This window comes from Suncus etruscus, chromosome 4 (assembly GCF_024139225.1).
Source record: "Suncus etruscus isolate mSunEtr1 chromosome 4, mSunEtr1.pri.cur, whole genome shotgun sequence".
NCBI classification, from domain to species: Eukaryota; Metazoa; Chordata; class Mammalia; order Eulipotyphla; family Soricidae; genus Suncus; species Suncus etruscus.
Window position 1 is genome coordinate 12,518,969 of NC_064851.1, and position 15,246 is coordinate 12,534,214.

A 15,246-nucleotide genomic window follows, 5' to 3' on the forward strand; every position below is an offset into this window, starting at 1 on the left:
TGGGTCACACCCAGCAGCACTCAGGGGTCACTTCTGGCTCTGCACCCAGAAATCTCCCCTGCAGGCTGGGGGACCACATGGGATGCCGGGAGCCAAACCGGGTCCCTCCCAGGTCAGCCGCAAGCAAGGGAAACATCCTACCATTGTGCCATCTCCCCGGCCCCCAAGTTTTCCCAAATTTGACTATTTTCAATACCACATGCAAAGAAAATTCTGTAGTATGTGTCTTTCTCTATATGCTCATCTCTATTCATTGTGGCCCTTTAGTACAACAGGTGTATTGTACTAAATTCACTTATAGTGAGTGGTATATATACTAAAGCCCTGTATATATACCACAGTTCCATCATCTATTATAACTAATTATGTATTTATATACAATATATAACTGATATATACTTGATTATATATAATTAATTATATCTAGTGATAGTAATTAGCATATGATAATTAATATATAAATATATTATATAGAATATGATATAATATATAACAACATAACATGAAATAAAATAATATATTGTTATATATTATATATATACACACAGAGGAACATTCCTTGGCCATAATAAATTATTAAATCCCGCAATTTCATGTTAAGTACCTTCAGAAGGGCAAGGTCTGATGCCAGAAGTTCTCAATGATCTATCTATGGTATATAGAATAACAGGCTCAGGGGACCATATGGGATACCGGGACTCGAACTATCATCCTTCTGCATGCAAGGCAAATGCACTAAGTCCTCCATGTTATCTCTCAGGCCCCTTACATAAAAAAAGTTAGAAAGAATTTTTATTTCTTCATATGACTTACAGTATTTTTTGTACCATAAGACGCACTCCTCTCCCCCAAAGATGGGGGAAATGTCTGTGCTTCTTATGGAGCAAATGCCCCCTGAAGCTGGAGTATTTAAAAAATGTTTTTCTCGGGGCCAGAGAGATAGCTGGAGGTAGGGCGTTTGCCTTGCATACAGAAGGACTATGGTTTGAGTCCCTGCATCCCATATGGTCCCCTGAGCCTGCCAGGAGCAATTTCTGAGCGTAGAGCCAGAAGTAACCCCTGAGCGCTGCCGGGTGTGACCCAAAAACCAAAAAAAAAAAAAAAAAAAAAAAAAGTTTTTGTCTTCTTTTTTGGTTTTTGGGCCACACTTGGTGACACTCAGGGGTTTCTCCTGACTATGCGCTCAGAAATTGCTCCTGGCTTGGGGGACCATATGAGATGCTGGGGATTGAACCCAGGTCTGTCCTGGGTCAGTCACGTGCAAGGCAAATGCCCTACCACTGTGCTTTCGCTCCAGCCCCCCCCCTTTTTTATTTTTTGTTTTTAAAAAAAAATGTTAGGAGGGGAACTTTCCAGAACGCCGCCTCAGAGGCTCAGGGAAAGCTGCAGCGGCTCGTTCCAGCTGCGCACAACCCACGCCGCACCTGTCCCCATGGGTTGTCAACACTGGCCTCACCAGCTCCCCGGCTGTAGAAAATGGTGAAAGAAACCACTTATTATGATGTTTTGGGGGTCAAATCCAATGCTACCCAGGAAGAATTGAAAAAGGCTTACCGGAAACTAGCCTTGAAGTACCATCCTTATAAGAATCCAAATGAAGGAGAGAAGTTTAAGCAGATTTCTCAAGCTTATGAAGTGCTCTCTGATGCTAAGAAAAGGGAATTATATGACAAAGGCTGGCGAACAGGCAATTAAAAGAAGGTGGAGCAGGTGGCAGGTTCGGCTCCCCATGACATCTTTGATATGTTTTTTGGATGAGGAGGAAGGATGCAGAGAGAAAGAAGAGGTAAAAATGTTGTAACCTTAGAAGATTTATGTAATGGTGCAACAAGAAAGCTAGCTCTGCAGAAGAACATGATCTGTGACAAATGTGAAGGCCGAGGTGGTAAGAAAGGAGCAGTAGAATGCTGTCCCAATTGCCGAGGTACTGGAATGGAAATAAGAATTCATCAGAGAGGACCTGGGATTGTTCAGCAAATTCAGTCTGTGTGCATGGAATGCCAGCGTCACAGGGAACGGATCAGTCCTAAAGACAGATGTAAAAGCTGCAATGGAAGAAAGATAGTCCAAGAGAAGAAGATTCTGGAAGTTCATATTGACAAAGGCATGAAAGATGGTCAGAAGATAACATTCCATGGTGAAGGAGACCAAGAAACAGGACTGTAGCCAGTCCTGTTTTAGATCAGAAGGATCATGCTGTTTTTACTAGGCGAGGAGACCACCTTTTTCATGTGCATGGACATTCAGTTGGTTGAAGCATTGTGTGGCTTCCAGAAGCCAATATCTACTCTTGACAACTGAATTATAATAATCACCTCTCATCCAGGTCAGATTGTGAAGCATGGAGATATCAAGTGTGTGCTAAATGAAGGCATGCCAATTTACCGTAGACCATATGAAAAGGGTCACCTAGTCATTGAGTTTAAGGTAGACTTTCCTGAGAATGGCTTTCTCTCTCCTGATAAACTCTCTCTACTGGAAAAACTCCTTCCTGAAAGGAAGGAAGTAGAAGAAACTGATGAAATGGACCAGGTAGAACTGGTGGACTTTGATCCAAATCAGGAAAGATGGTGCCATTACAATGGAGAAACATACGAAGATGATGAGCATCATGCCAGAGGTGGTGTTCAGTGTCAGACCTCTTAATGGGGCCAGTGAGTTACACACACTGCTGGCATTTTATGTGCCATAGTGAATGAGTGAAGGACTATCTGATATACTCACTACTTGCAATTGTTTTGTTTTCAAATTCAACTATAGTAGTGTTTTAAAAGTTAAATGAAGAATAACCTCAAATATGAAAGCTCTGACTTTGCCCTGTGTGTCTGATGACTTCACTGTGCAAGATGAAGGTTTTAAGACCTGTAAAAAACTAAAGAAAAAAATGGCCCAAGTGGTTTGTTCAGCCATACATTGTAATGATTTCAGCCGTGTAAATTGAGTAGCTTAGATTGAAAAGCTGGGTATATGGATTGACTCACTATAATGACCCTTTTGTTTAAGCTATGAAACTTAAAAAAAAAATCTGTATTTAACTGGCAATCAGACAAAGAATTTGTAGAAAAGTGTTGGATTGTATAGTTGTGTTAAGTGGGATTCTTGTGATGCCTCTGCATTTATCCTGTTGCCTCAGCTGTTACTTGATGGCATGATACATAATTAAGCCTGTAGTATCAGTGACAGAAGAGATACCTTTCTAAAGAAGGAGGTTATCATCTGTGCTGCTTCTTAAGGGCTGCACTTGTAGAGTTGCATTCCCTTGTGCTGTGCCATTTTATTTTCTTGAATATAATGCAGACCTCGTTCCATTTCCCCTCTATTATGTGATAAGACTCATTTGTGACTTGTGCAGGATTAACTTAGAGTGACAAGATCTTTATATGGAGAAGTAATTGCATGTATGAGATAGGAAGGTATTTTTCAGATTTGTTACAGGCTTACTTTAAACCATTTAAATGTGCTCCAAAATAACTACTGTAATGTTGGTGGTACATATAGCAAATTATGATTGAGTCGCTTTAATTGTATGGTTAAGTCATGTTCACGAGCTTAAATCTGGAGATCAGAATTTAAGCCATTGAAATGTATTTACATCTCCTTAATATACTGATTAAAAAAAAAGTTAGGTAAATATGTTTAACCAGTTGTGGACTGGTGTATTGTAAATATACTTTGGCCTCACAAGCTGGTTGTTCCCAGCTGCCGTCTCCTGATGGCATTGCACCCTTTGCTTTCGAATATTATTTTTCTTGTTTTCCTAGTCTAAAATCTATGTGAGTCTTTTGGTCAGGTGCGTCTTATAGAGCGAAAATATGGCACTTCTTGTCTAATAATACCCTCTAGGTAAGACTGTGATGTCACCAGTGTGCCAACTATATTTTATTGGTTTAATTTATTTTGGTTATTGGGCCACACCCAGTGACACTCTGGGGTTACTCCTGGCTCTGCAATCAGAAATTGCTTCTGGGCTCCTGACGTCACCCGGGGGATCGAACCACAGCCTGTTCTAGGTTAGTGGTTGCAAGGCTGACACCTTTCCACTTCACCACCACTCTGGCCCCTGGTTTTATTTTTTGTTTGTTTTGCTCAGTGGTTACTCCTAGCTCTTGAATATATTTTTTTTCTAGTTAGCAGGAAGCAGTGGGAAGTCTTGACTCAGCAACACTCCCCCCATCCCTTCACTGCTCTCTTAAGAACCTCCTTTCCTTACTTTTTGTCTTCAGAATATAATCAGGTCTATTTTTACTAACTCCATAACCAGGCTTGGAAAAGTTCAAAAAGTCCTGGGGCAAGCAATAGCACAGCAGGGTAGGAAATTTGCCTTGCATGTGGCCAACCCGAATTTGATCCCGGGTGGTATCCTTATATGTTCCTTAGGAAGGGTGACTATGTTTTTAAGTGGACTTTTTTAAACCTGGACCAGCTTGTTTATCCAAGGGCAGGGGCTCTTCTTTTTGGACTCCTGTCCCAGTCCCTAGGGTCTAGAGAACTCGAGTGAGCCACACTCCCATCTCCAACACTCACCTTCCCCCAGAAGGTGATTCACATTTCTTGCCCCAACCAGAAAAGTACTTTTTTTTTTTTTTTTTTTTTTTTTTTTTGCGGAGAGGGGATGTTTGGGTCACATCGTGACGCTCAGAGGTTACTCATGGCTCTGTGCTCGACGAAATCGCTCCTGGCTGTGGGTTGCCAGAGGATCGTACCTAGGTGCCAACCCTAGGGCAGCTATATGCAAGGCAAAAGCCCTATAGCTGCGCCACTGCTCCGGCCCTCCTTGTACATGTTTGGTTTTTTACTCATTTTGATTGAGGCACCCAGGACTTGACAACACTGTTCATTCATCTATGCGTCATTCCAGCACCACACTTATCACCAGAGAGCCCGCCTCTTTCTGCAAGTGTCCCAAGGACCACCCCAACCCTTGCCCTCTTTGTAAGCTCAGCTCCTTAGAAAAAATTTTTTATTTCAATGACTTTGACCATTTGTTTCTTTTTTTTTTTTTTTTTAGTATCTATGAGGATTTTTCCCCCATATATAAAGTTTTTGTTTGTGGAGGTATAACCCCTATACACACATACATGATTAAAGCTCATCTCCTGAAATTCCACAAAATTATAAATTAAAAAATGTATGAGCCCCTCACCATAGCTCCTGAACGAGAGAGAGAGAGAGAGAGAGAGAGAGAGGGAGAGAGAGAGAGAGAGAGAGAGAGAGAGAGAGAGAGAGAGAGAGAGAGAGAGAGAGAGAAAGTTGTGAATTATATCCAGAACCTAAAAGAAGTGGATTCTCTGACAAAACCCTGGTTCTGCTCTCAGAAATCAGTCCTGGCAGGCTCAGGGGACCATAGGGGATACCACCTGGGATCGAACTCAGGTTGGCCACATGCAAGGCAAATTTCCTACCTGCTGTGCTATTGTTTACCCCACCCCCGTCTGCCCAGTCTTTCTGAACTTTTTTCAAGCCTGTTTATGGAATTTGGAAAAATAATAATACCAGATTCATTCTGAAGACAAAAAGTAAGGAAAGGAGATTAATTTTTTTTTTGTTTTTTGGGTCACACCCAGCAGTGCTCAGGGGTCACTCCTGGCTCTATGCTCAGAAATTGCTCCTGGCAGGATCCGGGATCCATATGGGATGCTGGGATTCAAGCCACCGTCCTTCTGCACGCAAGGCAAACGCCCTACCTCCATGCTATCTCTGTGGCCCCAGGAAAGGAGATTCTTAAGAGAGCAGTGAAGGAGCCATAGGAAGGGTGACTATGGTTAAGTTTGGTTTCTTTAGGTTAAAAAAAAAAAAAAAGGTAAACCAGTTGACTGGTCATCCCTTGCATGTAAAAAGGCAGAATGAAAAGGCAGCCTTTCTGGATTTCAGCTCAGGGTGGAGCTGTCTAACCTGGTAGTCAAGAATTTTCATCTCAGACATGATTCAAGTACTACACCCATCTGAGTGGTGTGCCAGGCTCTTGTCTGCCTCCATGACAGACAGACAGACAGACAGACAGACAGACAGACAGACAGACAGACAAAGTCTCATAGTAGATTCCTGGTTACTGGAATTCAAAAATCTGGTTGTGAAAGCTTATTCCAGGCACTGTTGGCACCAATGTTATAACAAGGATCCACTTGTACCTCCCAGCCCACCTCCTTTGAAGTCAAATACGGAAAAACTCCTTTTGGCAGCTCTTTGCCCTGAAATAGCAACAAGAACAAGATAGACACATTTCCTGAGCTTGGAGAAAAAAAGGTTCTCTCCAAGTAAGAGAGTTCTTTCATCATGTTATTTGAATAAGAATTACCGTCATCCCTGATGCGGGGGTGGGGGGGTGATGGGGGGGTGGGTGCGGGAGTGGGGGGTGGTCCTGAGAAAGTTCCCCTCTATCGGGGGAGGGGATTCAGTTCTAAAACCACCACTGGGATTCAAAACAAAATCAAACCAGCCCAGTGTATTCAAAGGCACATTGGTCAGAGGGACTTTAATTAAATTTATGAGTCAGGGAAGAGAGAGGCCAAGGTAAATAAGCTCCCTGCAGACAAGGCTCTGGGGATAAGCTCTATTTCCCTCCAGACAGGGTGTTTTCTCTGTGCACTCTGGAGGGGTCCTTGTCACTCAGTGCTTTCCTGTGGAGAGAGCATGCCCTGTCAAAGGCAGCTCCCTGCTTCTCTCTGACACATCGCCTGGCTTCTCACTCTAGAGGTCAAAGAAAGGAGAAAGAGAGAGAGAAAAAAAATTCTTTCAAAAAAACCTGCGAACCATTTTTATTGTGGGGATGTGAAAAACAAAACAAAACAATCAAACAAATCAAAACTTCTCATCCACTTCTGAGAAAAGATGTTATTTGGTTCAGCCACTATGGAAATCAAGATGGAGGATACTCAAAAAGTAAAAACAGAGCTACCATCTGACCCAGCAATTCTCCTTTTTGGTACTTATCATTAGGGCACAAAAAATATTAATCTATTTTATTGTCTGTTTTTGTTTGTGCTATACTCGGTGGTGCTCAGGGATTACTCCTGACTCTGAGCTTAGAAATCACTTCTGGCAAGCACAAGGGACCAAATGGGATGCCGGGGATCAAACCCGGGTTCGTCCTGGGTCAGCCACGTGCAAGGAAAACGCCTTACCACTGTGCTACTACTTCAGCCTCCCCAAACATTAATCTAAAAGGATATTTGCACACCAGTTTTCATTGCACCATTCAGTACAATAGCTAAGATATAGAATCAACCTAGATGCTCAACAACAGATGACTGGATCATGAAACATACGCTGTGTGTATTCTATAATGGAATACGAGGCAGATGTAAGGAAGGATGAAACCATGCAGGCTTCTGAAACTTGTATGGAACTGAAGGATATCATTGCATTGGGGGTACATATGGTGTTGTTGCTCAGGGGTTATACTAGGCTTTGCACTCAGGAATTAGTCTTGTTGGGCTTGGGGGACCATACAAAGTGCTGAAGATTCAATCAGGTTGTCAGCGTGCCAGGCAAATACCCTCCTCTTCTGTACTTTCACTCCAGATCCTGGAGGATATCACATTCAGTGGTCCTCAAACTACGGCCCACGAGCCACATATTGTATTTGTTCCCATTTTGTTTCTTTACTTCAAAATAAGATATATGCAGTGTGCATAGGAACTTGTTCATAATTTTTGTTTTTATTTATTTTTATTTTATTTTTTGTTTCAAGTCATTTTGGCTTTTCGAAAGGTGAATTCTTTTTTTTTTTTAATTTCTTTTATGGAACACTTCACAAATTTTTTGTTTTTACTATAGTCTGACCCTCCAACAGTCTGAGGAACAGTGAACTGGCTCCCTGTTTTGAATCTGAAAGACGAATACAGGATGACCTCACTTACCTGTCATATATAGAAAAACAACAGGAAATGGGAATGCAGGGTCTCAAAGAGGAGAGGTCCAGACTACCCTTAATCCTTGGAATTAAAAAGGAGAACAAGGAAGAAAAGAAACTGAGAAGGAGCATAAGAAGAGAGGGATGGGAGGAAACAGGAAGTGAAGTTCAAGGTCCTAGAGCACGTGGCTAGCATAGAGATGAAATACATAGATATGTCTATATGATAAAGCTAGCTATACTAATAAGTATGAAATCTAAATTACAAAACTCATATTTAAAAAGTGTCCTTGTCAAGAGGCAGAATGTGTGTGTGTGGGGGGAGGTTGTGGGAAGGAACCTGGGGACATTGGTGGAGGGAAATCAACACTAGTAATGGGACTGGAGTTGGGAGTGTATGCCCGACACTCAGTTAAGAAAAGCTATGTAAATCACAGTGCCTTAATATCTTAAAAACAACAACAACAACAACAACAACAAGAAAAAAAACCCTTCGGGGGCCAGAGAGATAGCCTTGCACACAGCTGTTTTGAACAAGGTGGTTTGAATCCCAGATTTCCATATGGTCACCAGTGCCTGCCAGGAGCGCCCTCTGAGCCCAGAGCCAGGAGTAACCCCTGAGCGCCACCTAGTGTGACCCAACCCCCCCCCCCAATAAAACAAAATAAAGTAAAAAAGACTCTTTTGGGTGGATGCCTTCAGAGACTTTATATGACTTTTAGACCTAGATACACCCCCCTATTACAAAAGTCTTTGTGCTTCTTTTTAATTACTATTATTTTATGTTATTTTATTTTATATTGTTATTTTAATTTGTTTTATATTTTCTCCCTTGTTTTAAAACATTGTATTTAAACACCATGGTTACAAGGTTGTTCATAATACAGTTTTTTTTTCCACAGATAAAGTCGTTTATGATTGAGTTACAAACAATGCACAACACCCTCCCTTGATTGTTTTGGCCACAGTGATGCTCAGGGTTTACTCCTAGCTCTGTGCTTAGGAATTCCTCCTGGCAGACTCAGGATCATATAGAGTGCCTGGGTCAGCCTCATGCAAGGCAAATACCCTACCTGTGGTACTCCAGCCCGCCCTTGATTTACAATACTATTATTCATTGAGCTACAGGCATGTAGGTTTCCAACAATACATCAGCCATTGGGGCAGTGTCCTTCCATGGATGTCTGAAAGTCCCCTTTCGCCTGCATACTCTACACCTCCTAAAAAAAAACTCATGCTTTCTCTTTTTGTTTTTAGTTTTTGTTTGTTTGTTTTTGTTTTGGGGTCACACCCAGCAGTGTTCACATCACCACTGAGGATGTCTGATGTAGTAAATCAGCCCTTAGGATAGGCTTGGATGATGGTGGATGGATGGAGGGACTTTTCTCTGCCATCCCAGGCCACGTGGCTCTGCAACCCCTTTCAGCCAGTTACTCCTGGCTCTGTGCTCAGAAATCACCTCTGGAAAGCTCAGGGGACCATATGGGATGCTGGGAGTTGAACAGGGGTCTGTCCGGAACACCGTGTAGAAGGCAAATACCTTCCCACTGTGCTATCTCTCTGGTCCTCATGTGTTCTTTTTTAATTGAGTGGGGTTTTCCTTTTCTTTCTACCTTTCACACTTTTCCTCAAAACTTTTATGGGTTTTCCTTTGACTCTCTCAGGAATCTGTTGAATGATGCTGAAGGAGAAGAAGCAGAGCCATTGACAATCTCTAGGCCTCAGTGGTTCAGATTGTTCTGTAAGGACTGTTAAGGGTCTGAGAAAGCCCACCGTCTCAAATAAAGACCAAGAATCTTCAGAGAATGCAACAACAAATCAGGCTTATTGATTCTAACTAGCTAGGGCGTCTGAGTCTGCCAGAGACAGATTAGAAAGCCCTGAGCAAAGAAAAGGGGAAGCTCTTTATAGTCAAAAAGGGGAAGTGGGGAGTGACATAGCAACTGTTACTATGTCACGCAAATCACATATTTAAAACTGAATGATTTTCCAGGGTGTCACAAGGTTGGGTCACAGGAGTGTGGTGGTCAACATATCGAGGACAGATCACAGGAGCCATACATCATGTGGAGGGTCCTGCGGTTGGCACATCCTGTTCATAATACATTCTGTTGCCATATCTTGCTTAAAAGATGAGGAAATTCCAGGGTGGGGGGGAGGGCAAGAGTAAGAGTACAGAAATTAAGAAATACAGAAAATAAGAGACAGAAACTAATATTTGATCATTAGCTAAATTGTGACTTGTTGCATTTATCTATTTTTCTTAGCCCTTATTGCTAAACACTTGTTCTTCTCAAATCTACCATAACAAGGACCAGATCAATACTTTCCTGGCTGAGTTTTGAAGACAAAATCTGGACCTAATAAGATGCTCATTAATCATCATTTATTGAGCATTCTTTTATGTGTTGGTCATTTAGGACTGTGTTTATACCATTTATCAGCCTCCAAACAACCTGACAAAGGAAGTGTCATTGTCTACAGCATCTGGAAAAGGAACTGAAGGCTCTCAGAGATGAATTTTATCACCCACAATCACAACATTGATAAGGGATCGAAAGAGAACTATCATTTGGGCTTCCAAGAGTGCACAGAGCAAAAGAAAATGCAGACTTTGAAAGACAAACCATGAATTGGAATCACTTGTGTGAAAACACAGCTTTTTTTAGTCTATCAAGCAAGTAAACCTTGAGGAAAAAGTGCTACTAAAATCTCTTTTTCCCTGACACCTTAACTTGGGATGTCTCTATTTGATTTTCTCTGTCAGGATCTTAGGTGGATTCATTTTATAATTTGTATCTTATTTATATTTCTATAGATTGTATTTTATAATTTATATTTTAAATTTGTACTTTTTAATGTCTGTAAAATAAAAATCCATCAGAGGTGAGATGCCCCAAATGTTGTGTTTCTAACACCTTAGGTAGACAGGTCTGATGAAGCAGGATAGTGTTGGAAAAATAATACCAATAATACCAAGCCAGTCAGAAAAGATATTCACTGGAGTCAGCCTGCTTTTATCCTCCTGGCCTCTATACTATGTGCTCTCTATGCATCCATTCTCAAAAAAAAAAAAAAAAACAAAAACAAACAAACAAAAAAAAAACCAGAAGTGCTCTCTCTCTCTTTATTGTCCAGAACAAAATTCACCAGGATGGGGGAAGATTCTGTAATCCAGATGAGATTTTACATACCAAAAGAAGAAGTTAGGAAAAAGGATATTGGGGAACACCTTTGTTTTAGGGCTGTTAGTCTCATCTCACTAATGCCCATGCATTTAGTCACCATGAAAAAAATGCTGAGGGGGCCGGAGAGATAGCATGGAGATAGGGCGTTTGCCTTTCATGCAGAAGGTCATCGGTTCGAATCCCGGTGTCCCATATGGTCCCCTGTGCCTGCCAGGAGCAATTTCTGAGCATGGAGCCAGGAGTAACCCCTGAGCACTGCCAGGTGTGACCCAAAAGCCACAAAAAAAAAAATGCTGAAGATGTATCTCACCTCTCAAGACACACCAACTTTGCCAACTAGGAAGAGGACCACTGTGGATGTCTGATGTAGTAAATCAGCCCTTAGGATAGGCTTGGATGATGGTGGATGGATGGAGGGACTTTTCTCTGCCATCCCAGGCCACGTGGCTCTGCAACCCCCTTCAGCCAGCGGGTATCTGGGTCCAGGAGAGCGGCGGGTATAGAACTCACTCACAGGCAGGCTTCCAGAGAGATAACATCTTTATTGGCTCTGGCCAACGTGTGTGGCCTATATCATAACCATTTATGCACATGCCATTCTTAGCTTGCCCTGCATCTTAACTTCTTTCAGCCATGTCTCCTCCAACCTCCTTGCTGGCAAATTCCTTAATCTCCTTTTGCCCCTTAGGCAAAACCTATTATAACCTTCCAAGACCCCTCCCAAGGAATGGGAGGGTCTAGCAGGTAAAGTTACAGGCAGCAAGACCCCTCCCAGGAATGGGTCTTGCAGGTAAGATCAAGTTACACAGGAAGAATGGGAGGATGGGGCCACAGTCTGATTCTGGCTGCTGCCATCAAGTCAGTTTGTTGAGGGACACTCTAGAATGGGAGACAAGTCGATATGGAAGCAGACTGGCTCTAACTTCCTTCAACTTTACTACCAGTTATTTAACAATAGCAAAACTTATCTAGAAGCAATCATGCTTTATGTGGGAAAGAGAGTGATTTCAGGGGAAAGCTGCCGTGGTGGAGACATGATCTAGTCTTCCACTTCAGAAAATGCAGCACAGTGTTACGCTGGACCATTAATTTCTATTAAATAATTGCATCATTGATATGGTACTGGGCTAGCTCAAGGCCAGGTCTATGCGCAGACCAAGCACCCTGTCTGCTGTACTATTATTACTCTGGGTCCTAGTCTACATTTGTCTAAGGTGATCATAGTGTCTTCATTCTCTACTCTTATTGCTAACCTCTTCAGGCTAACCCTGTTGTTTCTCATTGGCTAGAACTATTTTGAGGTTCTCAAAGGTGACTTTGCAGCATTTCTTCCCATATTACGCCTAGGACCTGGCCCCGATTAGTTCCCTGCTTCTGTCTTTTTTCCCCCAGAGCCATCTTCATTAAGGTTGTAATTAGGCCAGCATCAATGAACTGTAAATGCATTTGTATAAAATCATAGCTTGTCTCAGCAGAGGCAATTATGAAGCAGCTGAGATGTAATGGCAAAAGCACTGGGTTTCGTCAAAATCTGGCTGTGATTCTCAGGGCCACCATTCAACAGTCATTTGACCTTGAGATGTCACACACATTCTTTTGAGTCTCAGTTGCTTGATCTGTAGACTAGAAGACCTATTTGTCAGAGTAGGCTAATTGCTCTAACCAAAATTTTATTCTTTTGAACTTTTTTGCATTTGTTTTCTTGGATCCTATTCTAGCAATGCTCTGAGGCCATACTCACTGACTGTGCTTGGGAGATTCTCCAATGCCAGGGATAGAGCTTAGGGATTTCATGTGTAAGGCATGTGTTTCAGCCCTTAAACCATCTCCCCAGACAAAATTTTAACTTTTATGAAACAATGAGAGAATGTCCTAGTAGGAAAAATTCTCACGTGTTTCTGGTTAGCTTTATGTGTAATTTTCTTTTTTATTTATTTTTTGTTTTTGTTTGCTTGGTTGGTTTTGGGGACTATACCCGTCATTGCTCAGGAGTTATTCCTGGATCTGAGCTCAGAAATCACTCCTGGAAGGTTCAGGAAATGAACTTGGGTCAGTCCCGGATCGTCTGCGTGCAAGGCAAATGACTGCTGTACTATCACTCTGGCCCAATATAGTTTTATTCTGTGACTCAGGGACTCTGGATAACTGTCCACCTCCAGGGCTCCCTCTCTCTAGTCTACAGTCCCAAGAGCTGAGCTCACTCTCTATTCAAAGCTTTGTGCAACTTTGTTTCTGCTCTTCCCTCCTGAAAATTTAGGATTCTCTGGGGTCAGATAAAGCTAACATAGACTAATCTGGGATTTGCATTTCGGAGAGTGACCAGTGTTAGCTCTGACTCAAGATCCTACCACAAATTAGACAAGTCAGTAATACAAAAGCAGGAGAGTTTATTACCAGCATGATTTTGGGCCATACCTGGTGACACTCAGGATTTACTCCACGTATGTTCTGAGAAATTGCTCCTGGCTTGAGGGACCATATAGGATGCCAGGGATTGAACCGAGGTCCATCCTGGATTAGCTGCATACAAGGCACTACCAAACACTATCTCTCGGGCCCACTGTAGGGTCTTTGTATATGTTGCATCAGCCAGGTTTAAACTGGTTGGCTGAAGTAGCAGAGGAGGGGCTTGGGTGCCCATGACCTTGGCATGCACTTACATAAGGTTTATCGCCCTCAGGCCCCCGGATGTTTCTAGTTTATCTACCGTATTTTCCGGCGTATAAAACTACTGGGCGTATAAGATGACCCCCAAATTTTGTGGTTAAAACATAGGTTTAGGCCTAGAGTCGCTGTATCAGACAGAACGTTCCTGTGCTGCAACTGTATGTACCACAGTGAGCCAATCACAACAAGCAAAGCTTCAAAGGTTATACTGTCATAGTCTTCCTCTCTGACTCTGGCCAATCTGAGCAGACTTCTGACAGTGTAGATTCGGGTCCAGAACATTGTCTAATTTGCATGCATCAGAGCCTGCTTGGATTGGCTGAGTTAGAGAGGCAGTCCGAGCAGCCTTGCAGTGATTGGTCCCTTATCATAGGCACCTTTTCTGGCAATTCCCTGGTGGCATCAGTTAATCTCCCCCACTACATGAACCAAACAACACCCCATTCTCGGACCCTAGCACTGAACCACCAACACGGTTAGCTGGGTTTTGCCAGAAGTGGCCCCCAGATCTCCTGAGTACTGTTTGGGGGCCCCCAAGAAAGAGATTTGGAAACTCTGCGGCCTGATTTTTGTTTGTTTGTTTGTTTTGTTTATTGGCATATTGAATCATTTTTCGGGATATACTCATATAAGACGACCCCCGATTTTTGGTTGACTTTTTTTTTTGTTTCAAAAGTCGCCATATACGCCAAAAAATACGGTAACTGTCCTGGTGCATGCCTTCAAAGTTCCTAGAACTGGCTGTTCTGGCCTAGTCTATTCTGCCACATATCTGAGGCCTGCCATTGTGTCTAAAGTAAAACATGGTTACAGAAGAGAAACAGCAACAGTTAATTCTAAACTTTCATTCTCTTCTAACATATCTCTCTCTTGGAGAAGTTGTGTGATGGAATTCTCTCGAAACTAATAGGACTAAAGCAGAGTTTTAGAAATACTCTTGCAGTGAGAAGGGTCCCAAGTCCTTTCTGAATAGGACCAGCCAGTAACGTCTTCCTTGGACTCTACCTTCCTTGCTCTTTACTATTGTACCAAAATGTACACCCTTGATGTTTTTCTACCATTTTCTGGACATGCATATTCACTGGGTGTTCCCCAACTGGGCATACTCACCATTCATTCTCCCTCTGAAAAGTTAGTTTCCCAAAAAATTACTAGAATATATCTAAGCTGTGACACTTCTCTCTTTTTCTTCTCTCTGTCTCTGTCTCTTTCTCACTTCTAGACATAAAACCGAATACCCCACTTCCTCTCTGAATCTGTTTTTCATCCCATGTTGATAAACATCCTTCCCAGCTTCAGCTGCTTCATTGTCAATAAAGCTCCTCTTTCCTATTTATCTGTCTAGAATGAGAGGCCAAAGGATGGGAAAGAAGAGAGTGTACTACGGTTTATTTTTTGTATAACTTCCAGATGCAGGCCCAGAAGTGAGTAAAGCCCTTTCCCCACATTACATCAGATACAAGTTGGTCATATGACTGCTCTTCATTAATTGCGAAGGAAGCTGGGAAATGTAGTCCAACTATGGTCCCAGACGGGAAT

The 15,246-nt window shown here is 42.3% G+C and overlaps 1 pseudogene; it reads left to right on the forward strand.

Moving 5' to 3' along the window:
• Positions 1–1,470: 1,470 nt before the first annotated feature.
• LOC126006580 (dnaJ homolog subfamily A member 1-like) lies at positions 1,471–2,662 on the forward strand (annotated as a pseudogene).
• Positions 2,663–15,246: the final 12,584 nt, after the last annotated feature.